The sequence below is a fragment of the Antechinus flavipes genome, chromosome 2 (assembly GCF_016432865.1).
Source record: "Antechinus flavipes isolate AdamAnt ecotype Samford, QLD, Australia chromosome 2, AdamAnt_v2, whole genome shotgun sequence".
Taxonomy (NCBI): domain Eukaryota; kingdom Metazoa; phylum Chordata; class Mammalia; order Dasyuromorphia; family Dasyuridae; genus Antechinus; species Antechinus flavipes.
The window spans coordinates 131947793-131961688 of record NC_067399.1 but is presented as its reverse complement, the minus strand read 5'-3'; the positions used below and the strand labels follow the sequence as shown (position 1 = coordinate 131961688).

The 13896-nt window shown below is 40.1% G+C and overlaps 1 protein-coding gene across 4 annotated transcripts in view; it reads left to right on the top strand.

Moving 5' to 3' along the window:
* Positions 1 to 9567: 9567 nt before the first annotated feature.
* FGFR1 (fibroblast growth factor receptor 1) overlaps positions 9568 to 13896 on the top strand; it is a 68161-nt gene continuing 63832 nt past the window's right edge. For 2 of the 4 annotated variants that reach the window (XM_051975538.1, XM_051975537.1), the window contains exon 1: positions 9568 to 9676. The gene's annotated coding sequence lies outside the window, so the exon portion shown is untranslated. The remainder of the gene's footprint in view (positions 9677 to 13896) is intronic. The other 2 variants (XM_051975539.1, XM_051975540.1) reach the window with 2 other exon arrangements.

Sequence of the window (13896 nt, the reverse complement as noted above, 5' to 3'; positions counted from 1 at the left end):
CCAATATAGGTTAAACATCTGCAATTCTTCTAAACATAATTCCATATTTGTGCATGAGTATTTTCTTGATACTTTTAGCTTCTAATGCCCTCCTACTCAAACCTCCTTACCTTGCCATCAGAGTCCCTCTTTTCCTTTAATACAAGCTCAAGCACCATCTTTTGCCTAAAGTCTTTTTTTATTCACCTGCTAATGCTCTCCTTTCCAAGCTATCTTGTATTTACTTTGCATATATTTATATTTGTTAATTTTGTATTTAAGATATGTGTATTTTATAAGGACTTTCTTCTCTCCATCTCTCATTAAAATATGAGAACCTTCTGAGTTGAGATTGGGCTTTTTTTTGTTCTAGCACCCTCAGCATACAGGGACTGATATATTAAAAGTACTTAATAAATACTTGTGGATTTATTGGTTGATGTTTTTAGGCCTAGCACTGAGAAAATGATTCTCACTCATTCTCCCAGCCAACAAAATTCCTCCCCATAACCAATAATAACCCAAGACAATTATTCTGTCAATGGTTAAGTCTCAACCATCTACTTTGAACTATGGATAAGTGGAAATACATATAGCCATATGCTCCATACTAAGAAGCAACAAAAATCTTCAATGTTCACAATCCTGTAAGTTCATCAATTTGATCTGCAAATTCCCCTGAATAATTTTCTATGTATTTTTATAAAGTCAACAAAATAAAAGCATTGTGTATTTGTTTTGTATCCCTTTCCAAACCTTTTTCCATCTATGTATTTATCAGGCTTTGTTACTTTGTAAGAGAAGTAGTTGTAGTCATTGTTAGGAATTCTAGTTCTGTTTTCTTTACTCTGGATCATTCTTATAGATTGTTTCATATTTTTATTTGTATGTATATAGAGATTGAGCAGCTAGGTAATATACTAGATAGAATATACTGGACTTGGAATCAGGAAGACTCATCTTCATGAAATCAAATATAGCTTTAGACACTTATTAGCTATGTGAGCCTGAGCAAGTCACTTAGCTCTGTTTGCCTCAGTTGTTCGTTCATCTGCCAAATGAGTTGGAGAGGGAAATGGCAAACTACCTCAGTACCTTTACCAAGAAAATCCTAAAAGGGGTCATGGAAGAGTCAGACACTACTGAAAACAAATGAACAACAATAACAAATGTAAAGATTTATTTTAATGGGATGTTGTTCTTTAGTTGTTTTTTCAATCACATCTGACTTTTTGTGACCCCTTTTGGAGTTTTTAATATATAAAGAGACATTTTAACATATATAGGTATTGTCTTCACATAATAGATAAAGAAAATGAAGTGAAATAACTTGCCCAAATTGATGTAACTATGAAAACTATGAAGCAGTTGAGCTAGGACTCGGGGATTCAAACACAGATCTTTATTTTTCCCCGTTTTTTTCTCTTAGTAAATCAACTCCACTTTTCAGGAGCAATTTGTACAGTCTTTGGATGAATCAAGACTTGTTTCTAGTTTTCATTATCCCTTCTTGCTATCTTTCTTTTGATTTCTTTATTGAGAGCTAGGAGAGATGGAGAAATCAATCTATTTAACATTAAAATAGAGGGACTAACTAATGAGAGCCCCTTCTTTAGAGACTGCTCAGATTTGCCCTTCCTGGTGGGAACATAAACTATATAGAATATAAGCAATATTGCCTGCCTGATCTCAGTCCATCAGTAATCTTTTGCTGTGTCTTTACTGGGTCTGTATTCTAAAGAGATCATAAAAGAGGGAAAAGGACCCACGTGTACAAAAATGTTTGTAGCAGATCTTTTTGTAGTGGCAAGAAATTGGAAACTGAATGAATGCCCTTCAGGTGGGAAATGACTGAATAAGTTATGGTTTTATGTATAATGGAATATTATTGTTCTATAAGAAATGATGAGCAACTGATTTCAGAAAAGCTTGGAAAGACTTACATGAACTGATGCTGAGTGAAGTAAGTAGATCTAAGAGAAAATGAACACAATAATAGCAAGATCACATGGTAGACTGTGATGGACTTGGCTCTTTTTAACAATGAGATCATTCTAGGCGATTCCAATAGGCTTGGGATGGAAAAAGCCATCTGTATCCAGAGAGAAAACCATGGAGACTAAATGTGTACTGAAGCATAGTATTTTCACCTTTGTTGTAGTTGTCATTTTGCTTGTTATTTTTTTCTCTTTCGATCTTATTTTTCTTGCACAACATGACAAATATAGAAATATGTTTAAAAGAATTGCACATATTTAACCTATATCAGATTGCTTGCTGTCTTAGAGATAGGGGAGATAAAGGAGAGAAAGAAAAAAATTGAAACACAAAATTTCAAAAAAGAATATTGAAAACTATCTTTAAATATATTTGGAAAAATAAAATGCTGTTTTTTAAAAGAGTTTTCTATTTGGCTAAGAAGCCAGAAAGATGAAAAGACTCAAGAGGTAGAGAGCCAGAATTGAGTTCAAATATTCGAGTATCCATATGCTCCTCCCTCAGTCTTTTTGTGCTTTTCCTTCTTAGTGACAAATGAGGCGAGAATTGCTGTGAGCTACTGAGTAGGAGGAGGAATAGTGGCTGCCCTATCTCCTACCTGGCCACCATATGTCTGTGAACACATGAAGCTTTTATTTCTCCTGTGTTTATTCTTTCCTGATCTTAGGCAAATGAGTCATCTGAGAGGGATGTGCCAGACAACCACTGGGACTAGGAGATGCATCAAAACTATTGGAGGTCCAAAAGGCAACTATAGGCAGGAATAGAAGCAGTAAAGTCCAGGGATGAGCCAGTGTTTCAGCCAAATAACCTATTTAATCCTGTCCAGTAGTAGAGTGGCTCATCAGCTGATAAAATGTCAGACCTATAAAATGAATAAGAAAAACAGCTCAGCTTTCAACAGCTCCTGGACCCCAAAATGAATTTGCTGTGAACTCTGAAAAGAGTAAAAGGCTTTCCCAGGGTTAGAAGTCATGAGATAAATCTTTTCCTCTCCCCTCCCCTCCCCTATGTGAATGCCACAGTACCTTTTATTTTTAAAATAAGCCCATTTTTCCCAGGGACCTTATGTGGCTATAACAGCTGAAAAGGACTCCTGGGATTGAGGTGCTTATATAACTACTATTCTTGCTATACCATCTCAACAAATACCCTTTTGTAAAGGCAAATTGATAAAAGAGAGAGCACTGAGTGAGGAATTATGAGCAATAGTAATAGAAATCCCAGTCTCTCAAGGTTACCCCTAGAACCTAACTGTTCCTCCAATCAGTAAAGCACAGAAGGGATGCTATATCATTTTGGCAAAAATCATTGGGGCTGAAGGAATTTTAAATAATGATCAAAACTAAAATGAGCTATGGGTTTTATTGATCTTCTGGCTAGGTGATGCCTTCACTGCAAAGTAAAGCGGCTCTAGATTTTTCTCCTTTCATGCAAACCAAAAATATATTTCTAGTTCCTTTCCAGGCTTAGAACATTCTAAAAATGGTTCCAGGTAAAAAGAAAAAATAGTATTTCACTTGTGTTTAAAACCTAGTGAAATGCTATTTTTTCCAAGTATTGATGAGGAAAGTTAGATATAGCAGCATGTTTATACCCAACAAAAAGCAAGGGAAGTTAATCAATCAATTTTGTTAATTCAGCATTGAAACACTTGATTGAATGAATGAATGAAGGAATGAAGGAATAAATGAATTATCTTGAAAAATAATAGCTTGTGATACAAACAAGTCCAAAAGAGAATCCATGAGTCAGGAATTCCTGGGCTCAGATGCTTCCTCTGTTACACAATGACTACATGATCCTGAGCATATATAACCATTAAGTGTCCCTCAAACAGTTCTCTTAAGACTAGAAATTATTGGGCAACTGATTTATATTGATAGAGGGAAATTCCTCATCAGGATTCCCCAAACCAATGAAACTAAAGATCTTGTCCAAAAAATAAAATCACTTAAGCTCACATTTCCACAGATGTTTCCCCTTACTAATGCAGGGAAGAAGATAGAACAAATATTATTTCCTCCATTTTATAGATGAGGAGACTTAAATATTTCAATAACTTATGATTGTATCAATATAGGTAAGCTTTCCAGACTCAAAACATAAAATGTAATTCCCTGTGACTTAGTAGAAAATTTTAGAGAGTTAGCATGGGATGAACAATTCATAATCCCACACCCATTCTAGTAATGAGCTTTTTACAATTTATCAATTAGCTAGAGTAGGTTGATCTCTGGATAACAAATCTACCTTCTACCATGGGACCTGAATTGAACATCTTTCTGGCTTTATAGGACCTGAAAGAGCTTACTGTCCAAACCACAATTGAGGGGGGGAGGAAATCAGAAGAGGACTTTAAGTAAGGATATGATATTCACAGAGATGAAGTGATTTGGCTAAGATCACACTGCAAGTAAATGACAGGACTAATTTTTAAATACAGCTCTCCTGACTTCACATGTGGGTCTTTTCCTATTATAAAAAGAAATACAATATTTATCCTAAATCTATCACTGCTTTCGTGATCAGAGGAAGATAATTTTTCTTTTTCTAACTTCTATTTCCTCCTCTTTGAAAGATTTATTTTATTCCTCTTCTTTTTTTCTCTACCATAATTATCATCAACAATAATATATATTTATTGAACATCTACTGAATACAGAACACTTTCCTCCAATGGGGATAAAAAGAGTTGATCCTTGCCCTAAAAACCTTTAGCATCTAGTTTGAGAATTGAAGACACATCCATAAAAATAATAACTTAGCTAAGTTTTTCAAATGAGTACATATAAATATAGCAATCTAGTGAAGAAAGGATGAGAACATGCCCCACATGTCTTGTGACCCTCTCTTCTGCTATTTTCATGAGTGAAAATGAATTAGGTCTAGTTGACTAATTTGCTATCAACTGATAATCTTGGAAGAAATATACTTATGGGGGCTCTATCAAATTAGAAATATTCCTCCAATCCTTTAGGACTAACATTAGAACCCTGAGGGAGTGGCTGGTAGCTCCAAACCCTACATCTGCTATATATAAAATTGGGTAAGTTGGTTTAGATGACTTTTGATCATTGTACCAAGTCTATATTCTATAATGAATTTTTAAGATAAATTTTATTGAGCTTTTTGTTTTTATATTGCAAAAATTTCTGCTAGTATCATATCTTCTTTCCTTCTTAGAGTTCCATTCCACAAAGCTAATTTTTAAGGAAAAAAGAAATAAGGGAAACAATTTTTAAAGTTTTAAACATATGAACATAATGAGGGATCTCCTGCCTCCAAAAAGAGTTGGATAGGGAATGTCCCTTCATATCTTCTTTAAAGTGAAATAAACAGCCAAGAAAACAATGACCACAATAGTGTAAATGGAAAGAACAACCCCCAAATAAGTGAATGTTACAAAATGACAAAAAAAAAATAATAATAAATGTAGCCATTTTAGTCACTCTCTATGCATAATTCCAAATTGCCTTCCAAAATGGTTATAAATTCATAGCTCTGTCAACAATGAATTATGTTTTCCCACAACCACTCCTACCTTAACTCTTGCTGTCTTTTGTCATCTTTGTCAATTCTCAGGATGTGAGGTAAAATCATAGTGTTGTTTTGATTTACATTTCTCTTATCTGGAGAATTCTTTCATTATGGTTGCTAACCGTTTTACAATTTTTCTTTTTAGAACTGTTTATTCAAATCATTTGACCATTTATATATTAAAGAATGGTTTTTGCTCTCAATTTCTTTCTCTTACATACACATGCATATATATGTATACACATATGTATACTTATATGTATCAATTTGTTGTCTATATACAAATGTATGTAAATGTGTATGTATATTTATATATCTTGGATAACAATCTGATAAATTTGCTACAGATTTTTTCTTATTCAATAATTTTCTTTCTAATCCTAAAAGCATTAATGTTTTTGTGAAAAATCTTTTTAATTTCATATAGCCAAAATTATCTTTTTTATCTTTTGTAATATATCCTATCCTTTGTTGCTTAAGAGTACATCTGCTTCTCTTCTAATTTTTATAGGACCATCTTTAATAATAAGGTCAAATAATCATTTTAAAAATTTATTCAAGTATATGGCATAAGATGTTAGTCTAAACCTAATTTCTACCAAACTGTTTTCCATTTTTTCCCAGCCTTTTTTTTCCTCAAATAAATTACTTTAGTAATTTATGTTTGGGAGTTTATTAAATATTGAGTTATTGAGTCCCATTGTTTATGAATCTCCCTTGTTGGTCTGTTTCACTGAGCTACTTCTGTATTTTTTAACCAATACCAAATGGCTTTAATGGCCACCATTTTCTAAAAGTATAATTTGAGGTCTAGAAGTACTATTTACCCTACATTGCTACCTTTTTCATTATGTAGTTCTTTTGATCTTCTAGATATTTTGTTTCTCCAAATGAATTCTGTTATTATTTTATCAAGTTCTATAAAGTATGTCTTTACTAATTTGGTTGGTAAAGTACTGAAATTATGAATTGGCCATATGGGGCATAGGCCAGCGTAAGCACTGAACCATTTAAGCTAGTCCTTATTTCTTTAAGGAACAAGTGTGCATTTGTAGATTAGTCCTCAGATATTTTATGCATTTTTGTAGTTATAATCAAAATAATATTTTATTGTTATAATAATTGTAATATATGATATAATAAACTAATAAATTTATGAGTGCTTTAAACTTTACTAAGCACTTTTAAAACATTATTTTTTGTGTTCTTCATAATAATCCTAAAAGATAGGTGCTGTTATTATCCCCCATTTTACATGTAGGAAACTGAGGCAGACAGAAATTGAGTGACTTACCCAGGATCACACAAATCTGAGGCAAGATTTGAAGTCATCTTTCTGACTACAAATCCACATCTCTTTCCCCTGTCACATCTTTGTTTATTTTATTATAGTCATTTTGCAACTAAATTCACTGAACATTTGTTAAAAGACCTATTTATTATGTGAAGATATTATGCTATATGTTGGAATAATAATGATGGAAAACTTGCTCTCGAGGAAATTATAATTTTAAAGATATACATAAATAACTAAGGTTAAAAATACAAGAGTTAGTGTGAAAAGTACAAAAGAAGTGTCTAGGCAGAGTGCTATGAGAATTGATCTTTTCACCTTGGTAGTTGAGAAGGCATGAAAGAAAAACTTCAAAGAGCTTTAAAAGAGCGCCTGTATTGAGTTTTTGTGTGTGTTTTCAATTTTGACCCACCTTTTTTAAGTTTTGAAAGAATGTGTCATTTATTTTATACTTTTAAAAAAGTTTTTACATGATTTTTTCCAATTATGCATAAAGGTAGTTTTCAATATTCATTTTTAGAAGATTTTTATTTTTGGTAAGGCATTTGGGGTAAAGTGACCTGCCCAGAGTCACACAGCTAGCTAGTAGCAAGTGACTGAGGCTGCATTTGAACTCAAATCCTTCGGAATCCAGAGCCAGTGCTCTATCCATTGTGTAGCTGCCCTTTTATAATATTTTGATTCCAACTTTTTTTCCCTTCCCTCCTTTCCTCTCTCCCCAAGATAGAAAGCAAATGTTATACAAGGACAATCACTATATTAAGTCTTGACAGAATTGCGAACCTTCTAAAGGCAGGAATAGAAGTTGAAAGGGAGAATGTGGTCCATGACAACATGGAGAACTAGAATCAATCATGATAATGAGATCAGAGAAGGCAGGTCTAAACAGAAATAAGGAATAATATAGTTTGTAGAATATAAAAGAGGAGAATGGAGAGGTAGATTTGAGATTTGGAGTCATATGCAATCTCTGTGAATTTGACTTTTTTAAAAAATAATAATAATAACAACAATTTTACCTAGAGATAATTTGTTTCCTTTGAAATCCTGTGTTTTATTTTATACATTAAAAAATATTTTGGTTGGAAGTGATGACAGCTTCTGCTCTGGCTATTGGAAAGGGTTGAGGCTGATAGTCTAAATTGGAGAACTCTGAATCAAAGCAGGTTTAAAACGAAGGTTTGCTGGTAAATGTTCAAAAAACAGCTCTACAAAGGAAGATTGATATTTTGTGTTTAATCTGGGTTATTAACATTTTCTCTGTCACTCTTAAGCTTGACAATCGACAAAACAATAGCCCCCTTTTAAGGGATTCGACAAGCCAGTATGTGTCGGGGTCCAAAATATAGCACAAATATAGCACAAAATATACCACAATTATTGGAGAGAGGCAGGGTAAGGGTTGGTCTGTCACAACTACCAGGCTTCTTAGGTTTGAGTAAAGCTTCCAAGGTTGAAAAAAATGGAGGAGTTTAGATCGTCCATGCTGACTAGTATTGAGATTAGGATGTGACTTCTACACATCCTTGGCAAGACAGGGAGACCTAGGAGGGGGAAAAAAAATCTAAGAAGAGATCATTAGGTATCCCAAACCCAGCTCCTCTAACTCAAATTTAGTGCTCTCCTCATTAAACCATGGCTGGCAGTTAGAACCAAATATGAGGTTCCTTGAATTCCAGAACTTTAACTTTTTTCTTTTTAGTAAGTAAAGGGAAACCAGTGAACCTTTTTTAGTAGAGTAAGGTCATGATAAGATCAGTGCACAGGAGGATGCATTGGGGATTTGAGGAGATTAACAAAAGTGTCCAGAGGAGATAATAAAAGCCTGAACTAAGATAATGACGGTGTAACGCGTGTCCAAATGAAGTGTATGGGAATCTTTTCCACTAAATTCTCCTAGAGGAACGACTTTTCCGTTCTAACTCAGAAACCTTGAACGACACGGTTTTCTATGGAATGAGCAGACCCCCTAGCTACAAGAACACAACTGCTTGGTTTTCCCCCTCTGCAGCAATGGTAAGGGAACTACAAGGCCCAGCAGGCAGCTGCAGGGGGAGGAGGAGGAGGAGATGGAGGTGGGGACTAGAGTATCGTCTGAGTGAGTGAAGCTGTGAGTGAGCCTTCCAGGCGCATAGCCTTAAAAGCGCTCCAGTTGCATACGCGGGCGGCCGCTGAAGCTGCAGCGGGAGCAGCTTGGAGAGTGGGCAAGGCTTGAGCAAGATCCCGGACCTTAGCTCAGCCGCAGCGCGCCAAGAACCCAGGGAAGCATACCTGGATCGCCTTAAAACAGCTTCTGAAAAAGACCCAGAGAGTCCAGGCTTAGCGTATTGATAGAACTTCTTCTCTTTCCCTTCACCCCCAACCCCAAAGAGCTGTTGCAGCTGGAGAAATAACTGTGACTAAAGACTTTTCCTCCAGTCCTGGGGATACATTGGCAGTGCTCATACAGACTCGGATCTGTACCGCAGCAGTAGCCGCCGCCACTACCGTCACAGCCTGGGCGCGCTGCGGAGCCGGGGCCCTTGCGGAGAGATGGAGCCCGGACTGCAGAAGCTGTGAGCCGTCCGCAGCCCAGGCTCTCCGGAGGAGGGGGATCAGGGGTCCAGAGACCCCAGGAGGCGGAGGGGAGAGCCCTCCGCCCTCCCCCCCTCCGGCGGGCACCCGCTTCGACCCCATTGTTCCCGCCGGGGTTGGAGGCGCCGTGTAGGGGCCGCTCCCGGGACTTGTGCAGCGACTGCGGGGCTCTTGTGGCCCCGCTGGGACAGGTTCTGTCCCCGGGGCGGCCGGCCAACTTGAAGAAACCGGACTCCCAACCCCTGGAGCTTTGGCCGACTTTCCTCTAAGGAAAAAGCAACCCAGACGGAGGTAAGAGTGGCTGGGGCCCCTTCAGATATGAGGCCGTCTCTCCTTGGCGGCTGGCGATCCCCAAGCCGGGGAGATCCCCTTGTCTCTGCCTGCACCATCCCCTGGGCGCTAGTTTAACGACCTGTAACCCTTTGGAGCTTTAGCTATTTGTCGTACTTAGGAGGTTTTCCCTCTCTTCTCCCTTCGCTCCCCCCTTTTGTCTCCCCTCTTCTCCCGCTCGCAGTTTTGAGCCCCTGCTCCTTCTGTGCCTCCTGTCCAGCTCGGTTCCTCCCGCCGCCCAACTTCTGCGCAAACTAACGTCCGGGGTTCTGGGAGACTGCGGGGTATGCACCTCCGGACCCGGGAAAGGGAAAGGGAAAGGGCCAGAGGGAGAAGGTGGCCGGAGGCTTGAGAGTCTGAGGACGACGGAAAAATTGTGTCTGAATCTTGAGTGTGCTGCATTCCACTCCACCCCTCGTGGTGACTCACCCCAATACTGCAGCAGGTAGCTTTGGTCCGATCATTGGATCGGACCGCTTTCTAATCCCCTTTTCCCATTCCCACTAAAGTACTGGCCCTGATGTGTCTACATGTGTATGGTGGGGGAGGGGAAGAGGGAATGGTAGTTGGATAGCTTTTCTTCGTTTAGTTTTTAGGGAGGTGGCGAAAGGTGGCGTCACTAAATGGCTAAGAGTCCGTTTTAGAGGAGGGAGAAGAAGGTATTTTCTTTAGGGGAGGGGGTTATCTTTTCTTACGAATAATTCCTTAAGGGCGAAGAGAGGGAAGTTGAGGGAAACTGGAAGGAGCCCAAAGGACGAATAACTCTCTCTCTCTCTCTCTCTCTCTCTCTCTCTCTCTCTCTCTCTCTCTCTCTCTCTCTCTCTCTCTCTTTCTGTATGTGTGTGTGTTGGGGGTGGAAGGAGGGAGGAGGAGCGTTGAACTCAACTAATCTATCTGAATATGGGAGATGAGATGAGTATGTTTTATCCAGTGCTGTTCACTTTGCAGTAGTGAACCTCACTCATCTTTCTGGCAAAGATCTTGCCTGGATTAATTTGCCCTCTGGCCCCTGTGTGGTTTTCTGGAGAGGCGGGCTGGCTAAAAAAAAAGAGGAGGGGGGTGGGGGGGTGGCCGGAAACTCAGTTTCCAGAGTGACACCTTTGTATAGTTTGGCAATCCGCGAAGCCTCCATCCCATCCCCCTTTCCTCTCTCACTCAACTGGGAGTGGGGGGGGGGGGGGTGAGAGAGAGAGAAGGGGTTGAAACCAGTCTACTTCTGCTGGGACCAAAAACGATTGGCCTATTTACAAAATGTTGCTGTGGTCTCGTTCTCCCTCCCCCCACCTTTAAATTTTTTTAGTTTTCCAGATGTTGCACCAGTGAGCCCCATCTGGTTCCATTTCACCCAGTACAGGCAGCATTGCAAACACAGCGCCTAGCATTTCTGTTGTTTTTTACTCCTCTCCCCACCTCCAAAATGCTAAAATGCTAAAATCCTTCACTTTCCTCTGGGGCCAGGAGCATTTCCTGCGCCGAAGAGATGGATGGGAGTAAGAAGAGAGAGTAAAGGTTAACTTGGACCCCAGGTTATTGAAACTTCTCTCCAGCATCTTGGGTGGTAAAAAATAATAATAATAAATGGGGATAGGAGTTTTGAAGGAGGGGAACGGAGGTATTGGAAAGATATTTGGGTAAGACACTCTAGAATGATAGCCTTCAACCCCTTAGGGAATGACTGCGCTAGAACTCAAGAGCTGTTGCGATCGAACTCTCCAAAGCCCCAAAATTTCACTTTTGTGCTCTGAAGGGGGGGGGGGGGGAGGGGGAGAACGGAAAAGGTGTCGTTCCCTGTTGGAGTTTGGATTGGGGAAGGGAGGGTGGGGTTCCAAGGAGGAGGGGCAGTAGGCCTGAACTCTTGGGCTGCTGTTTCTTGGGCTTTCTGGGAAGGCCGATTGCCCCTTTCCCATCAAGGGAGCCCCAGGGGGCCGTCCCCCAGCGGTGGCAGTCATGCGTTGCTTTTTCCACTCTTCCTCTGGAAGGCTGGTATGTGGCGGCGGCGGCGGCAGCGGGCGCTGGGGGCGTGTGAATGGGGCCAGGTTGAGGTGTTTGCTCTCGCTGCCCCTTGCCTAGTTGGTCTCTGTGTTTTTTAAAGAGTTTGGATTGCAGATCTGTGCCCTAGTATTTAAAATAACGGTTACCCATCTAAAAGAAGAGGGAGGGTGTGTGTGCGTGTGTGTTGCATGTATTTGGTGTGTGTGTCCATTCCCTAAACTAGGAAAGCTCCTTATGGTCCAAAGTTTAGTGGGGGAGGGAAGGAGAGGGAGACAAACTTCCCTCCTCCTCCCCTCCCTTCTGTCTCTCTTTCAAATTGAAAACACTTCTCTGGTTTCCTTCTCTGGGCGGTAGTTTTAGAGGTTGTAATGAAATCGCACTTTCTCTAGACATGGTAATTAAGGTGACTGTTTCCTCAGCAGATGTGCCCTGCTCCCTGCACCTCCGGACCCAGGCTTTTTTTGGTATACCGACTGCCCTACAGCCTCCGGACAATTGGGCGGGTTGCTGCTTTCCCCTCGTGTTCCCGCCCGTCTCCCCCCTCCTCCTCCCGTTCCTCAACCTTTTTTTTTTCCACCCCACCATTCGAGGATGACTTTACAGCCCCTACGAAGTCCAGTTCTGGTGCTTAATTAGCTCTCTGGCCAGTGTTTGGGTCTCTCTCTTTACTTTCGGGGAATGGCTGAGCTGTCTTTGCTGCGAACTTGCCCTTATGGCCTCCCTAATGACTTGTTTACATATTTTCTCCCATTTGGGGCTAAAGTTTGTAGGAAGCAACTTCAGCCCCGCGACTGTTGCACCGGGTCAGTATTCAGTTTACTGGAGAAGGCGGACGCCACTGCGGGCTTGGCTCCCTCTCGGGTTGTTAAGCAGCTAGCGGCTGACTAGCTCCTCGAAATATCTGTTACGTTGACTCTTAGTCATAGCTATAGCTAAGTGTTATATCAGTTTTTAATAGAGATCGTCCAGATTCCCGGGCCACTCCCCATCCACGCTCCCTCACAGCATGCTTCGGCTTTGGGGGAGAAAGTGGGGGGGGGGGGAAAATGGGATGCACGTTTTGGAGGGAAATGAGCATTCTCCCCGGGATATTTTTCACCTACGTTAAAAAGTTTCACAATGAGCACTTTGAAAATGCGGCTGCATCTATGGAATCACAAAACATATAGAATGTTCGAGCTGGAAGGGACCTTAGGGGTCACCAGTCCAACCCCCTCGTTTAGTTAGTGAAATGCCTGGAGCAAAGACACCGGCAGAAGCGTAGAAAAGCCCAGGAGTATTGGTAGATGCCATTGTCCTTCAGATCCTGCAGGAAAAGGCTTAGAATACATGCAGGCAGTCCTGCGCCTGGGAGGGAAATTTTCCAGTCCATACAACCACCAGCCTTTGTCCCTGGTTGCTAATGAGCCCGGGAGAAAAATGAGGGTAGGGGCTTTAGTATTCTGGATTTGGGAAGAAGGGATACTGTTCGAGAGAAGACATTGCTTTGGGTACTTTACTTCTGTTTATATGTTTTTAAATTTTAATATTTACTCACCTTTCCAGTTTAAAAAAAAAAAAAAAAAAACCCAGCCCATACTAAAGACGTTACTGGCAATGTATAAATAACTCCAGCGTACTCTTTCCATCCAGTGATGTACATGCGAATATTTTCACATAATAGTTTTCCTACAGAAAGTGCTTCTGCTTTTTCCACTTTGCCTTATTTCCCACAGGCTTTTCTATAGTTCTCCTTATATTTGTTGATCTTTATGGTGCCATTCCTGTTTAGAAACAGTGTTTGTTGTTTCAGAATTAGCCAAGCTGGATTCTGAAAGGCTCATTCCCTGATGGCTGGCTATCAGCAGAGGTATTTTTTCTGTCTCAGCAGTTCATGACAACCAAGAGGAGTTTGTGGTTTGGGAGGCACCTACCATTGATGAAATCACGGATCTTTCAAGTGTGATGGTATAATTAATATAGAAGCAACTAGATGACTCAGTGGATAAAATGTTGGGTTCATATGGACCCTTAGACACCAGGAGTGTGACCCCAGGCAAGTCACTTTAATCTCTATTTGCTTCATTCCCCTGGAAAAGAAATGGCAAAGCAATCAGATGTCCTTGCCAAGAAAACCCCATGGACAGTATTGGCATGCTGTGGTCCTTGGGGTCAAGAAGAAATGGACAAGACTAACATTATTATTATTA